The following is a 17086-nucleotide window of genomic DNA, read 5'->3' as shown; positions in this document are numbered from 1 at the left end:
AAGTGTTCTCCCCGTCCTACTCCTGCACCATCTTGGTTCTCCCTCCCATTTTTTTTTTCTTGACAACATTGATATGTTTAAACTATCCTGTAGCACTGAGCTTATGGTAAAATAGCCATTCTTATAAACATATGAGATAAACATAAACAGTTGTATGGGAATGTGTATGAAAATTTTAAGGAGGAAAAGTAATTTCATTTGTAGAATCTACATTCAAAATGAAATAGAACAATCATATAAAAATGTGTGTGTCACTTATTCTAATATATGATTTATTTTAGAAATTTTTGATCATTCATAATACCCCAAAGTAATAATTTGATTGATTATGGAGTCTGAGCAAGCTCCAGATGGTGAAGGACAGAGAAACCTGGCTTGCTGCAGTCCTGGGGTCACAGAGACCAACACAACTGAGCAACTGAATATCAAAATGGTATTCAACTATGTAACTGAAATAAATGCATATGCTCACTTTGAATGCTTAAATATTACTTTGTGACAGGGGAACTAATATTACTAAGTGCCAAGGGCAAATTTCAAAAATTAGAATGTGTTTAAAGATGTATCATGTATACCTGTGGCAGATTCATTTTGATATATGGCAAAACCAATACAACATTGTACAGTTAAATTAAATAAAATTTAAAAAATCATTAAATATTCAAAAAGAAAAAAGATGTATCAACAATGTGTATTATAATTTGTTAAGAGCACTTACCAGTGAAGGTAAATATTTCAAAATAAATATACACTTCAAGTAGATTTTCTTAAAAGTAAGATCACATGAAGGCAAAACAAGTTCTTTGAAGTGGAAAGATACACGTGATGTTTTTATTCATGTTATATTTGACATTGTGGTTGTGATGTATTTTAATAACTTTTATTGATTAGACTTCTAGTACTAAAATGTTATTATTTATTGTAAAAAATATTATTGAATAGATTTTAATTATATATGTTCCTTAAGAAGATATTATACTAATGCATATTTCTAACACTGAATTTGGTCACAGTGGGATAAACTCCACTTAATGTGCTCACCTGGAAAGAATAGCTATGTGTGTGTGTGTGCTTAGTCACTCAATGCTGTCCAACTCTTTGTGACCCCATGAAGAATAGTTTTGATATATATTACATATATATTCTTTTTGTTTGTTTGTTTTAATTTTATTTTATTTTTTTAACTTTACAATATTGTATTGGTTTTGCCATATATCAAAATGAATCTACCACAGGTATACATGTGTTCCCCATCCTGAACCCTGCTCCCTTCTCCCTCCCCATACCATCCCTCTGGGTCGTCCCAGTGCACCAGCCCCAAGCATCCAGTATCGTGTTCTTTATATAAATGTGTCTTGGATTTCATACTCAGAAGTCGGAAGGAATAAGTAAATGTAAAAATGAAATCTGATGTGCTTCTAATTTTAGTGACTTTGCTCAAGTATTGAAAGGCAAATTCATTCTAAAGAAATATTTGCTAAAATGCTCTATCTCAAAAAGTCCTCATAATTTTAACAACATTTCACAGCCCATGGAACTTGGTGTTTTTCTTTAGTCGTTCTGTGCCATATTTTTTTTTTCACATTAAACAGATTTCTGCACACCATTTAAGAATCATGCTTAGATCATATGAAAATAAAAATTAGAGCATGTTGGTTTGCTTAGCCTCAGTTCTCCTCAAATATTGCCTAACATCCAGCTGCATGATTTCCTCAAACTTCCCCTGAGCCATAAGTCCCATTATCAACCAATTAAAACATGATTGCCAAAGCAGATCTTGTATGTTATTCACTAGTGCCCCATTACTGTTTATCCCAAAAGTCATTAAAAATTTATCTCAAGGAATATTTATGAAGTTATATGTAGCAAAGCACATTAAAGGTGGTAAGTTGACTCCATTTCAAAGAAAAATAAATGGATATGCCCACTTACCTCAAAATAGCAGAGAAGCCTATTAAAGAAATATTCTCAAATTTGCAGCATTAATAGCAGCAAATTTCTTTCATCTAGAGGTTTATGTCAATATGACAGGTGAAATATTTCAAGATTCCAGGTTTTTGGACAATGTTGGGAAAAGATATGTGGAAAATATCTCATTAGGTTTTTGGAGATGGGATAAAAAGATATTTATGAGGGATTTATAGCTCTGTTGCAGGGAAGAAAATAGATCTATGATTGATCACTTCTGATTTAAGAGAATCAAATATATCACATTAAATATCTAACTCTAACCATTAAGCATTTGACAATAAGTATTCTCAACTTATTTTCATAAGATGCTCAGCTTTTTTTTAAATTTTATTTTATTTTTTAAATTTACAATATTGTATTGGCTTTTCCATATATCGAAATGAATCTGCCACAGGTATATATGTGTTCCCCATCCTGAACCCTCCTCCCTCCTCCCTCCCCATACCATCCATCTGGGTTGTCCCAGTGCACCAGCCCCAAGCATCCAGTATCGTGCATCGAACCTGGACTGGTGACTCGTTTCATATATGATATTATACATATTTCAATGCCATTCTCCCAAATCATCCCATCCTCTCCCTCTCCCACCGAGTCCAAAAGACTGTTCTATACATCAGTGTCTCTTTTGCTGTCTCGTATACAGGGTTATTGTTACCATCTTTCTAAATTCTGTATATATGCGTTAGTATACTGTATTGGTGTTCTTCTTTCTGGCTTACTTCACTCTGTATAATAGGCTCCAGTTTCATCCACCTCATTAGAACTGATTCAAATGTATTCTTTTCAATGGCTGAGTAATACTCCATTGTGTATATGTACCACCACTTTCTTATCCATTCCTCTGCTAATGGACATCTAGGTTGCTTCCATGTCCTGGCTATTATAAACAGTGCTGTGATGAACATTGGGGTACACGTGTCTCTTTCAATTCTGGTTTCCTCAGTGTGTATGCCCAGGAGTGGGATTGCTGGATCATAAGGCAGTTCTATTTCCAGTTTTTTAAGGAATCTCCACACTGTTCTCCATAGTGGCTGTACTAGTTTGCATTCCCACCAACAGTGTAAGAGGGTTCCCTTTTCTCCACACCCTCTCCAGCATTTATTGCTGGTAGACTTTTGGATTGCAGCCATTCTGACTGGTGTGAGATGGTACCTCATAGTGGTTTTGATTTGCATTTCTCTGATAATGAGTGATGTTGAGCATCTTTTCATGTGTTTGTTGGCCATCTGTATGTCTTCTTTGGAGAAATGTCTATTTAGTTCTTTGGCCCATTTTTTGAGCTTTTATATCTTATATAACATTGATTCTCTGCTGCCTGTCTCTCATATACATGAATATATATGTATACACATAAGTATACATACATATTAATATAATAGCTATATTGATAATCTAAATAGTTGAGAACCTTAAATGGTGATTTATGATCAATTTTATGTAAGTATTCACAATTTATTTTCATATGTTTTCAGCTTTTATATTGTATATAGCATTGATTCTCTGATGCCTGTATCTCTCATATATATGAATACATAAGAATACATATAAATATATATGCATATTAATATTAAAGTTAAAATCAACTATCTAAATATTTGAGAAGTTTAAATGATGGTTTCTAGATTTTAGCACTTTCAATGGCAATTAGTAGAAATATGTGCAGCATAGGTCGCTTTCCTTAAATTACACTTATACTTTAGAAGGACATGTGGACACTCTTGGTATTGGTATCCACAATATGTTTAGATACCTGTAAAGTATTTGTGCATTTCTCATGTAAATTCACTTGTGAATCATTCTTAGAGATCATTAGCATACTTTGTGAACATGTTGCTTGATACCATTATTTGGTAGATTTTCAAAAGGAATTATTAGGCATTATGAAACCATGAGAGCTTCCCCGGTGGCTTAGCAGTAAAGAATCCACCTGCAATGCAGGAGTCACAGGAGACATGAGTTTGATCCCTGGGTTGTGAAGATCCACTGGAGGAGAGCATGTCGACTCACTCCAGTATTTTTATCTGGATAATCCCATGGATAGAGGAGCCAGGTGGCCTACAGTCCATAGGGTTGTGAAGAGTCAGACATGACTGAAGTTACTTAACATACACATGCCTGGAACCAACAAGTAAAAACATGAACTTAAATTTTCATGTTAAGTAATGCAAAAAGAAATTTAGGGGTTGAGAGGCCTCATTAATATATGTGAAAATGATATAAGTATTTGGTTACAGAATATTTTGTTATTTATATAAATCATTTTAATATACATAAATGTTCTGAATACATTAGAATGACTTATACTCTAAATTTTAGAAGAAATGGGAAATATATGAACAAGTAAGTGTGTGATTGGCTATTTTCTCAGAGAACATTCAGAATGTCACTGACCTATATTAATTAGATTTGGGTTGACCAATTATTTCCATCATCAGTTAGTACTTTTAATCCTAAAAAGCTTAAATAGCAAAAGAGTAATGTTCTCTTCATGTTAGCTCAACAGTGAAGCATGAGAAGAGCTCATGTTCAATGACTAGATTTCCCAAGTAGCAATTATAGTAAGCGAAAGCAGAGTGAAACATGTGGCAAGAAATCAAAGGACATTATGCAGAGTAATAAGACTGATATTAAACAAAAGACACAAATCTAAGATGAATAATGAAACTGGAAGAAATGAAGAATGTACATACTTTTGGTGAAGATACAATTATTACTTTAAAAACTGGAAGTTAATATTTATTCTTGTCTAACCCATTTATTGTTGTCTGTCTTGATTATGCCACAAGATTTGCCAAAAATCAATAGCCAGAAATGAGAAACATCATCAGTGACAGATTTAATCCTACTGGGTCTGACTGATAATATAAAAATACAAGCTGTGATTTTCTTCTTTCATTTCTCACATATGTGCTGAGTGTTAGTGGAAATCTGACTATCATCATTCTTTTACTGCTGGATTCTCATCTGAAGACTCCCATGTATTTTTTCCTCAAGAATTTCTCCTTCTTAGAAATCTCATTTACTTCTGTCTGTATCCCTAGATTTTTGATGAGCATTCTAACTGGAGACGATTCTATATCCTATAACACTTGTGTAGCTCAGCTATTTTTCTTGATTCTATTCAGTTCAACAGTTTTTTCTCCTGGCATCTATGTCCTATGATCGTTACATGGCTATCTGCAAACCTCTGCATTATATGACCATCATGATTAACATATCTGCTACCAGCTTGTAGGCGGCTCTTGGCTGGCTGGATTCTTGGTGATCTTTCCTCCACTGATCTTGGGGCTACAGCTGGATTTCTGTGACTCCAATATCATTGACCACTTCACCTGTGATTCTGCTCCTTTGCTGCAAATCTCCTGCACAGACACCAGCACACTAGAACTCTTGAGTTTTGTTTTAGCTGTGCCGATGCTCATGTCCATCTTGATTCTGGTAATCCTCTCCTACTTCTATATCCTCAGATCAATTCTGAGAATCTCCTCTGCTCAACAAATGAAAAAGGCTTTTTCAACCTGCTTCTCACATATGATTGTTGTCTCAATCTCTATGGAAGCTGCATCTTCATGTATGTGAAAACCTCAGCAAAAGAAATGATTACTTTGACAAAGGGGGCTGCTGTACTTGATGCCTCCTTGGCTCCTATGCTGAATCCATTTATTTATACCTTATGGAACCAGCAGGTGAAACAAGCATTTAAGGATATTGTGAGAAAGATACTGTCCTCCAAAACATTGATTTCATGAAAATTTATAACAAACACACAGCAACTTTTACCAGAGAAATGATAAATAATTGTTTTATCTCTTCTGTCTTCTTTTATTGAGTCTTAGAAATATAATTGTTTATGGTGTCTTGGATCCAATATTCTTAAAATACAATTCTCCAGATATGTATATAAGCACAAAATCATTATGGAATGATCCATAGCATTTCCCTATGATATAACACAAGGAAATGGCTGAAGCTAGTCTTCTATTAATGTAGGTACTTCCAATAATATTCATTGTGATGATATTTATCACAACCTAATTTATTCAAACAGCATATGGCATTAGTATTTTTAGCTATAAATGTATAAAAGGATCATTTAAGTGTATTAAGTAATATAAATGTATAAAATGATGTACCTACACAATGTGGATGATGACTGAGGCCATAAAATGAAAAGATGCTTACTCCTTGGAAGGAAAGCTATGACAAACCTAGACAGTGTATTAAAAAGTAGAGATATCAGTTTGCCAACAAAGGTCTGTACAGTCAAAACTATGATTTTTCCAGAAGTCATATTTGGATGTGAGAGCTAGACCATAATGAAGGCTGAGTACCAAAGAATATGTGCTTTTGAACTGTGGTGCTGGAGAAGACTCTTGAGAGTCCTTTGGAAAGCAAGGAGATTAAACCAGTTAATCTTAAAGGAAATCAACCCTGAATATTCATTGGAAAGACTGGTGCTAAAGCTGAAGCTTGAATAATTTATCCTCCTGATGCAAAGAGTCAACACTTTGGAAAAGACCCTGATGCCGGGAAGAATTGAGGGCAGGAGGCAAAGGGGGCAACAGAGGATGAGATGCTTGAATGGCATCTCTGTCTCAGTGACATGAGTTTGAGTAAACTCGATGAGACAGCACAGGACAGGGAAGCCTGGTGTGCTTCATGGTGTGTTCATGGAGTCACAAAAAGTTAAATATGACTTAACAACTAAACAACAACATACACATGTACTTACATTGTATATGTATTTACTTGTATATGTTTTTATTTATTTATGTAAATATATATATCCATTGCCTTAATTTTTTCTTTAAAAGAACTTGGAAAAAATTTATGGAATATAGTAATATCTGATATACAAGCAAATATCAAATTTTATGTGTCAAACAATGTTAACTAGAGAAATATGAAAACAGGAAAAGCACCATCTTTGCTATGAAAATTACCTGAGATAATTATCTTAGTGATGAAATCAGATATGGAGATTGCTCTTACAAACCATCCTTTCCACATGCATGTCTGAAACTGCCAGCATTAGCAAACTATGCACATCCCATGGGCTTTCCAGGTGGCTCAGTGGTAAAGAAGCCACCTGCCAATACAGGAGACTCAAGAGACATACGTTTGATCCCTGGGTCTGGACAATCCCCTGGAGAAGGAAATGGAGCCCTACTCCAATATTCTTGCCTGGGAAATCCTATGGAGAGAGGAGCCTGACAGGCTATAGTCCATGGAGTCAAAAAGAGTTGGACATGACTTAGTGACTAAACAATAACAAACAATGGAAGAACTAGAGGCAAAGGAAGTGATTGCTGTTCAACTTTTTACTAACCCCATGGTCTGTAGCCTGCCAGACTCCTCTATCATATAAAGTTATGAAGTATCAAATTTGTAAGATACAGAAAAAGTGATGACTAACAGCATATTTGGAGTCCAAATCCCATTAGAAAACAAATTAATACAATCTTGAAACCAATTATATAAGCATTAATGCAAAGGAGATAAACAAGACATTAAACTTAACTAAACTTCAAAGAAAAAAGTAGTAAAGAATAAAGCAGAAATTATAGAAAAAGAAAATAGAGAATAAGCATAAAATGAAGGACAGCAAGGCAAAAGAAAATAAGTGGACTATTGGGATAATTAAATCTTTTTTGAGTGATTTAAAAAAAAAGAGAAATCCAAGCATTGTATTGAGAAATAGCACATCACTGCACATAAATATAGACATGAAAGTAGGATAATTATAATTTTTCCAATAAGTCTGTAAATAGTGTTGTTCTATAAAATATAACTGGTACAGAAAAATATAAAATTTGAATACTTGTATAGTTATTACAACTCATTAAAAAATCCAGAATCTAGTGGTTCCTACAAAGTATTTAGCAAATGCATACAAAAAAAAAATAATACCACTTCTACACAGAGCTCTCCAGGCATAACTAAAAGAGTATGTACAAATTTCAAAAAATGAAAGCAGTATAATCTTGATATAAGACTTGACAATGATATTACAAGGGGATCTCAATGGTTAAACAAAGTCAAGTCCACTGGAAAAAGGAGCTTGTGCCTAGTCCTCATGGGTCAGCCTCCTCCAGTACAGAGCAGGTTGAAGAAGAGTGCAAACAGTAACTAAGTGGTCCATTACTTCATCAGTCAGCAGTTGAGAAGGATGTGATTACAGAGGACAAACAGGAGGTTTCTAAGGTACAGGGGATGTTCTGTTTCTTAACCTGTAGTGTGGATACCTCTATGACTGTACACTGTTTTTCACGCATGATAGATTTCATAAAAAATAAAAGTTTCTCTTTAAAGCTGTACAATAATATAACTCTATGGTAAGGTAAATTCCATTGGCAAACCCTTATAAAGAAACTATAATTTATTCCTAATGTGGTTACATGTTTCTGAAGAATCTTAGAGCAAAAATATAACTTGTTATAAGATATATTTATTAAGATTATGGTCTTTACTAATTGCAAAAATACTGGTTAGATATATCACATATATACATTAGCAAAAAAAAAAAAAAGAATAGTAAAGGGGATAAAAATAGAATAATAAAATATCTAGGACTAAATCCGTGTGTAGTTACATAATAGTACTTTCTCAATATGATTCATGCTCACATTAAGTTCTACATATAAAATCGTAACTTTTATAAATTTTAATCAAATGCACTGTTTTTTTTTAACCTCTTCTATGGCCTAGACCAAAAATTCGAATAGTTCTTGACATGATAATAGCCAAATCCTATAATATAGTCTTCAATAACATAAATCCTAATAATAAATAAAACTAGATTGCATTAGATCAAAAATTTCATAAGATGTTATTGAAAATCCAAAATGAAAGCAAAATAGGTTAATTATTAAAACCTCATATTTTTAGGAAATGTAGTAGGGGATTAAATCTGTTTGTCTGTTTGCTTTTCTATTAGTAAAATGGGAACCTGCCCTCTGTATGATGCTGTTTTTCCATCTACCCTCTCGAAAAACAGCGTCCCTGCTGTCGCCTGTTTTTCTTGCTTTGCCAAAGTTCATTAAGCAAAAGGTTCGTTAGTGATGTCAGAACCTACGTTACTGAGGATTTTTTACTTTATTCATTCAGATGATCCCAAAGCACCTCCAGAAGATTGAACAGAAGACTGTGGATATCCTTAATGTTGGAGTAGGAAAGCCAACTCCCTGCTTAGAACTGTCAGAGTTCTTCCAAATCCCAAAGGAATTCCTTTTGTTCTCCTTCCTTACTTCTGGTCCTCCTTGCCTCATGACAAAGTCCAAAGGAAAGTGTTTCCAAGGTTTAAAATATGAGAGTCTCTAATGAAAGTCTCTATCTGATATGAAAATGGAAGATGCAGTATTGAAGACCCTCCAAAGATGACCGGAGAAAATGTACGGTGAAGATCCTGTGAGACCAGTGCCGAGGGGCATCTCCCTTATCACACACAGGCAAACACAGTAAGGAGCTGCCAGCGGAAGCCAGGAAAAACTGTCAAATGAATAAGGACCATAAGGAAGCTAGGAGAACTACTTTCTCTTTTGAGAGATAAGAGTAAGAAATATGTGTTGTTATTTTCTTGTATGATGTGCTTAAACTTATTTCAGTTTGTAATATGGAAACTTGCAGCAGACATAGTATGAATTATCCAATAGTCCTTTGTAAAATTCAGGTCATAACCAGGGCTATATTTTTACATTGAGAAGTTGGCAACCATGCAGTTTAATTCAAGAATACACAGAAATACACCTTTCAAATCCCTGGGATTTATAGCCCGAAAGAATATTTAATGCTTAAAATATCAACATTTTCTCATGCTCTGCTTGCTGTGGGGAGTTGGACTTCAGATAGATGTCCACCACCTCCCTCCCACTTACCAGCATCTGAAATAAAGTAAACTTTGCTTTCAAAAAATAAATAAATAAATTATAAATCTAAATTCTAGATTGTATTTTATAATGAAAAATTTAACCAGAAATATTTTAATTTTTCCTCAGCATGTATTTTCTGCATGCTAAGTCGCTTCAGTTGTGTCAGACTCTAGGTGACGCTATGGACTGTAGTCTGCCAGGCTCCTCTGTTCTTGGAGATTCTCCAGGCAAGAATACTGGAGTGGGTTGCCATGCCCTTCTACAGGGGATCTTTACGACCTAGGACTGAACCCTAATTTCTTATGTCTCCTGAACTGGCAGGCAGGTTCTTTACCACTGGAGCCACCTGGGAAGCCCTTTATGTCTAACTTATTCAACAGACAGTAATTTGATGACTCAGCAAAGAGATACACTTTTTGCTGTTTATGAGGCACTGCAGAGGATAAAGCAAGGTTGAGGAGAATATTTCACTAACAATTTTGGCATGGTGTGTATTCAGAAGGAGAAGTACGAAAAAAAGACCACAGCAAGGATAACAGATTTTAGTACTTCACAGCTTATTCTACTTATTATGGCCTTTTTGCTGTCTTGAAGTAGTTAAGAGAAAATTAATTCTTAGCGAAACCACAATCAAGGACAAGTCAAAGAATAAGGCATCATGGATTAGTAGTATGCTGTTTTATTTGCTTAAAAGAGAAACTGTGAATAAATTGATCTTACTTAACAAAGGCAAAATAGGAATTACATAGCAAAAAAGGATTGAAGAGATAGGAAAAATCTCACAGAGTTTGAAAACAAATAACATTCTTTTTTTTTTTTTTTTTACTTTACAATATTGTATTGGTTTTGCCATACATCAACATGCATCCACCACAGGTGTACACATGTTCCCCATCCTGAACCCCCCTCCCACCTCCCTCCCCATACCATCCCTCTGGGTCATCCCAGTGCACCAGCCTCAAGCTTCCTGTATCCTGCATCGAACCTGGACTGGCGATTTGTTTCTTATATGATATTATACATGTTTTAATGCCATTCTCCCAAATCATCCCCCCCCCCTTCCCTCTCCCACAGAGTCCAAAGAACATTCTTTTACTCTCCTTGTATAAGCTATTGATTGGTATGAGAGGCTCACAAAGAGACCACTCCTTTGGAGGGCGGAAGGGTCACCAAAGGAAACAGTTTCCATTACTTATTGATGTACTGAAAAATCTTGAGAATTTAAGAGCTAGGGTGTCACTCAATGATGTTGGCCATTAGCTTTGTTAGTGTCTTCATCTTAGTTGTGCCAGATCTGCACTTTTTACTTTTTAGAGTTTTTCATTAGTTTCTTTGCATGAATGTCCATTTTCCTGTGATGATTCATTTAAAGCAAGATTGGCTTTGCCATATGTACCTCAAGGGATTTTATAAGGCACATGTCCAAAGGAAGAGAGGACTTAGTCTTTTCAGATGCAGAGGTTCATGTGATTTGCAGGAAATATTTTAAAACTAATGGAGTGAACAATTGTAGATATAACCAATTGATGTCTCCAGGGAGATACTATTTAATTCAATTATGGAGAAACAGCAGGAACCCAGAGACTGTTTTCAGATGGGACATATTTTCCTAACTGTCACTGTAAATAATTAATACCAGTTATTGTTCCCTGAACAGAAATAGAATTTTTTCTTCTTGCTGAAGAATATACATAATTGTCACAGATAATATCAACAAAATAAAACTTATAATACAGGGGAAGAAGCTACCTTGTCCTCTTTCATGTGTATCTGAAATTATAATGTATATATATATATATATATGTATATATATATGTGATTGCATGGGATATCTGGGCAGCCTGATTGGAAGGCAAGTGTAGATAGATGTAAGTGACGATGTCCAAGTAAGGCAACAGACTTCCTTAATTGTCTGGGTATATCTCAAGCATTAATATGCATATAAAACCCTTGATCATCATACCAAAATAGTCTTATTTTTATTCTTTCATGGGCACCTAACCTCTCCACCCCACTACCTGGTTAAAAACATTTAGGTCTCTCTGAGAAGAGGAATCTATACTGTGAACCTCCTGATGAATCCTATTCAGAGTAACATATGTTAAATAATGTAGTTAAATGCAAATTTTTTATGGACGAAGCTGCTAAGTCACTTCAGTCGTGTCCAACTCTGTGTGACCCCATAGACGGCAGCCCATCAGGCTCCTCTGTCCATGGGACTTTCCAGGCAAGAGTACTGAAGTGGGTTGCTATTGCCTTCTCCAATGGAAGAAGAGGATAGCACATTAATAAATAGCTACAGTGAGAATTCTAGTATAAGTTCAATGAGTTTTATAATACAGAACCTAGCTCTGTGCTTGACAGGTAGTAGACACTGGATGAAATATTTCCATTTAAAATAGGCTGCCTCAGATTTCCCAATAACCAGGTGGAAGCAACTCCTGACATAGAAGTAAATGGATGTGCTTTAATGGAAGGCAGGGTGACAGAAAATTTGGTGTTGCTTCATTATATAAGAAGAGTAAGTTCAGGAGAATTTCAGAGTGTAGGAGTACAGGCGTGGTTTGCACAGGTCTCAGCCTATGGATAAGACTGGACCTGTGGCTCTTATGATTACAAGACTCCCTTTAGCCATAACCATCAGAAAACTTAAAAAATATATATTTCTTACAGATCCTAGAAAGCATACGACACACTTGCAGCCATGCACTGAGGTGATGGGAAGAGAAATGGAAAAGGGTTAGAGGATACTAGGTATTCTTCTTCTATCGTGGTCCAAGGTCAGGACTAGAGTCTCAAGGGCTCGCTCTTTAATGGTGAACTTAAGACACAAGTGAGGAATTTTAAAGCCTGAGAAGAGAAAAAACAAGAGAACCAAATGATCAGTTATTCAGACAGTAAAGAATCTGCCTGCAACCTAGGAGACCCAGGTTCAATCCCTGGGAGGGGAAGATGTCCTGGAGAAGGGAATGGCTACCCACTCCAGTATTCTTTTATGGAGAATCCTATGGACAGAGGAGTCTGGCAGGCTACAGTCCATGGGATCACAAAGAGTTGCACAAAATTGAGTGACTAACACTTTCACTTCAATTTCAAGCTCTCTAAAACAAAAGAGCCTGACAGGAGGGGTGGAGGGTGACATTAGCCTGGATTTTTACCTAGTCTGGTGGCTGGCAATGTGTTTATTGAAGCCTTCTTTGAAATAGATGCCCTGACTGTCAAAGCATAAATCAGGCACTTGAGTTATGAAAAGAAAAGTCAACAGTCAGGGCTTACTTTACAATACCATCAATGCACAGCCCAGTAAACCACGAGAAGTCAGGCAGAGAGAGGTAGGGCTTTCAGGAGGTGAGCTGGGAGGACAAAGGCCATTAAGACAAACATCAGCTTTGCCCTTGCATTTGTGGGAAGGTTTCTGAAAGGATAAGACTAGTATAAAAAGGATTCATTTCGATATTTGGCAAAACTAATACAATATTGTAAAGTTCAAAAATAAAATAAAATTTAAAAAAAAAAGACTAGTATAAATTAGGAGAATGACAAGACTCTCATCTTCTGAAAAATGAGAAGATATATTCATACTTATTTAATAAAATATGAAGATGGAAAACATGACTAAAAGTGATATTGTGTTTCTGAAGAAGAAAAATAGAACAAAAGCTGGTTAAATTTAAAGTTGGGATAAAGGATCACTTAGAAAACAGGAAAAATTAAAAAGCAAACTACAGGTCAAATAAGTAGGTAAATTTTGCCATTAAGATAGTCAGTGAAAAAGCTGGCTTAAAACTCAACATTCTAAAAACAAAGATCATGGCATCTGGTTCCATCACTTTATGGCAACAGATAGGGAAACAATGGAAACAGTGAGATACTTTATTTAGGGGGGCTGCAAAATCAATGCAGATGGTGACTGCAGCCATGAAATTTAAAAAAGAAAAAAAAATGCTTACTCCTTTGAAGAAAAGTTATGACCAACCTAGAAAGTATATTAAAAAGCAGAGACATTACCTTGCTGCCAAAGGTCCTGATAGTTAAAGCCATGGTTCTTCCAGTAGTCATGTATGGATGTGAGAGTTAAGCTATAAAGAAAGCTGAACAGCAAAGAATTATGCTTTTGAACTGTGGTGTTGGAGAAGATTCTTGAGAGTCCCTTGGACTGCAAGGAGATCAAACCAGTCAATCCTCAAAGAAATCTGTCCTGAATATTCTTTGGAAGGACATGCTGAAGCTGAAACACCAATACTTTGGCTACCTGGTGCAAAGGACTGACTCATTGGAAAAGTCCCTGATTATGGGGAAGATTGAAGGCAGGAGGAGAAGGGAATGACAGAAGATGAGATGGTTGGATGGCATCACTGACTCAATGGACATGAGTTTGAGCAAGCTCTGGGAGTTGGTGATGGACAGGGAAGCCTGGAATGCTGCAGTCCATGGGGTCACAAAGAGTGCGACATGACTGAATGACTGAACTGAACTGTAAACAATCAGAATTAACATCCTGTTCTTCGTTCCAAATAATATTGCTTCTCTAATAAGAGAAGAAATATTAACTGTGTAGCTGTGATTTAGTCACAGTCGGTTCATAAGATAATGAGATCAGTAGCTGTGGAAATTGAACAGAAAACTATTTTGCAGTATGAATAACAGCTTAATAATAACTATGACATTTATAATTTATTGAATGTTATTATGGATCTCTGTATAAGTCAGAGTTCTTTTTTGAGTGTGTCTGATTCCAAACTCTTGATATTTCTACTATATTTAAAAAACTCAACCGTACTCCCACCACCTAGGGGTAATAGAAAGGCCATTCTATATTTGGCTTCTAATCGAGAATCAGTGCAAAAGAAACCAATCCAGTGCTAATATACTGCTAATATTGTTCAGTTTATTCTTGAACAACAAAACTTTGAACTGTGTGGGACAATTATAGGCATATTTTTTTCAATAAATATAGTGGGAACACTTTGGGAGATTTGCTACAATCAAAAAATTAAAAATTCACAGAGGAGCCACGTACCCTAGAAATAAGACATTTACAAAAAAGTTGTGTGTGTCATAAATGCAAAAATATATATGGATACTAGTGCATCTTTGTATATGCAGAAGGCATTGTTGTTGTTCAGTCACTAAGTCATGTCCAATTTTGGAAACATAACCCACTTACCAAATTGTTACTGTTCAGTTACCAAGTCGCCTCTTTGTGACCGTATGAACTACAGCACACCAGGCTTTCCTGTCCTTCACTATCTCCCAGAGTTTGCTCAAGCTCACATCCATTGAGTCTGTGATGCCCTCCAACCATCTTGTCCTCTGTCACCCTCTTCTCCTCCTGCCTTCAATTCTTCCCAGCATCAAGGTCTTTCCCAATGAGTCAGTTCTTCGCATTAGATGGCCAAAGTATTGGAGCTTCAGCTTCAGCATCCAATGAATATTCAGTGTTGATTTATTTTAGGATTGACTAGTTTGACTTCCTTGCTGTCCAAGGAACTCTCAAGAGTCTTCTGCAACATCACAGTTCAAAAGCATCAATTCTTCGGCTCTCAGCCTTCTTTATGGTCCAACTCTCATATCCATACATGACTGCTGGAAAAACCATAGCTTTGACCATCCAGACCTTTGTCAGCATAGTGATGTCTTGCAACATCCCTGCCAGTAGGCCACTGACCCTGTCCCTCTGGATCCAGAGGGGAAAGCCTTTCGTCCTCATAGTCTATGAGGTTTCTGTGAAACATCTAACTGGTGATATGAACTTAATAATGATTTTTATTTGGAAAACTCCTGACCTTTGTAACCCACCAAATAAAGGACAGATCAGTTCTACTAACTGAAATGTGCTTGGAGAATATGCAGAAAGAAGAATACCAAACAGAAAACAAAAAGGAAGAGCTCTCAAGATCGAATACTAGGAAACAGTGATATTTCATAGATGAGTAGAGAATGAAAAGACTGTGTAAGACACTAAAAAAAAAGAGATTCAAAATTAGAAAAATCAGAATTATGGTGTGGGATTCCTTTGAAAAATGACTAATTGGGTCCCCAGTTTCTTGCTATGATCATATACTGGTTAGTACTCTTAGATGTGAAAATGACTAAAATTTAATTTACAAAACATATTCTCGCCAGGTAAAATAGCTACAAAAATGTGCCATTGATTTCAAACGTAATAAAAGTTTTATAAGTGTTAGAAGATCAGGGGGTCAATGGAATTGAAAGTCAGGTTGAAGAAGCTTAAAGGATAAACTGAGCAGGGATGAGATGAGAAGATAAGACACTAATATCTTTTCAAAGGCATTGAAACCATAATGAAAACAGGTGCAGCATAGAAGAATAATTTTGATGATATTAAAAAAGTTTTCACTTCAAAGCTTTAGGAACCACAGTCAATTACCCGAAAAATAACATGAATGCACATGAGCATATTTCTTTTGCTAATAGCACAATCTTACTTCACACTATAGGTAAAATGAGTGCTCAGTCATCTCCGACTCTTTGCAACCTCAAGGACAGTAGCCCACCAGGCTCCTCTGTCCATGGAATTCTCCAGGCAAGAATGCTAGAGTGGGTTGCCATTTCCTTCTCCAATAGATAAAATAGTAGTGCTTGAAACCAACTATGAATTAAGAATAGGAAAACAAGTAGAAAAGAATAAATGGACAGCGGAAAGTGTCATGATCCAGGCTTGTGTTTTGTTATCATTCTTCTTTGTTTTCCAGGAGAGATACATCTTATCCTTTAAAGAACCCTTATAAAGTAACAGCTGAAGATAATTCATCTTCATCATCTGGATATATCCCATATCCAAAGTTTGTCTTGGATAAAAAAAAAGTAGTATTATCTTTAGTAGTAGATAATGAAGTAGTATTATCTTTTTTCACTACTTTTTTGTAAATTTAGTCCATGTCATGAATTAACAAACATTTGTAAATTTTGAGGGGCCAACAATGATCTTAGAAAGAGTTGGTTTGATAATAAAATAAATCCTAAAGGAATAATCCTCTCTCACGCTTGTAAATTCAGAAAGACTGTCAGAACAGTGATGATATTGATTATAATGTGAAGGGCTAACTAAATGTAGACCAATGTGAAGGGATAAATAAATGTAGACTGACGAGAAGGGATAAGTAAATGTAGACTGGTTTGTTTGGCTGTAACTGCAGTGTTTTGGTAAAGAATTCATTTATGAACCTCCTTATAAAATCTCTTTGATTTTCTTTTGTCAATTGGATAGATTTCAAAACTCAGTG

General features: G+C 35.6%; 1 pseudogene; it reads left to right on the top strand.

The window, feature by feature from the left end:
- Window positions 1-2024: 2024 nt before the first annotated feature.
- On the top strand, window positions 2025-5720 carry LOC104983255 (annotated as a pseudogene).
- The last annotated feature ends 11366 nt before the right edge of the window (window positions 5721-17086 follow it).

Source organism: Bison bison, unplaced genomic scaffold (assembly GCF_000754665.1).
Source record: "Bison bison bison isolate TAMUID 2011002044 unplaced genomic scaffold, Bison_UMD1.0 scf7180017862134, whole genome shotgun sequence".
Taxonomy (NCBI): domain Eukaryota; kingdom Metazoa; phylum Chordata; class Mammalia; order Artiodactyla; family Bovidae; genus Bison; species Bison bison.
Note: the sequence above shows the minus strand (reverse complement) of the source record. Positions and strands in the feature narration are given on the sequence as shown.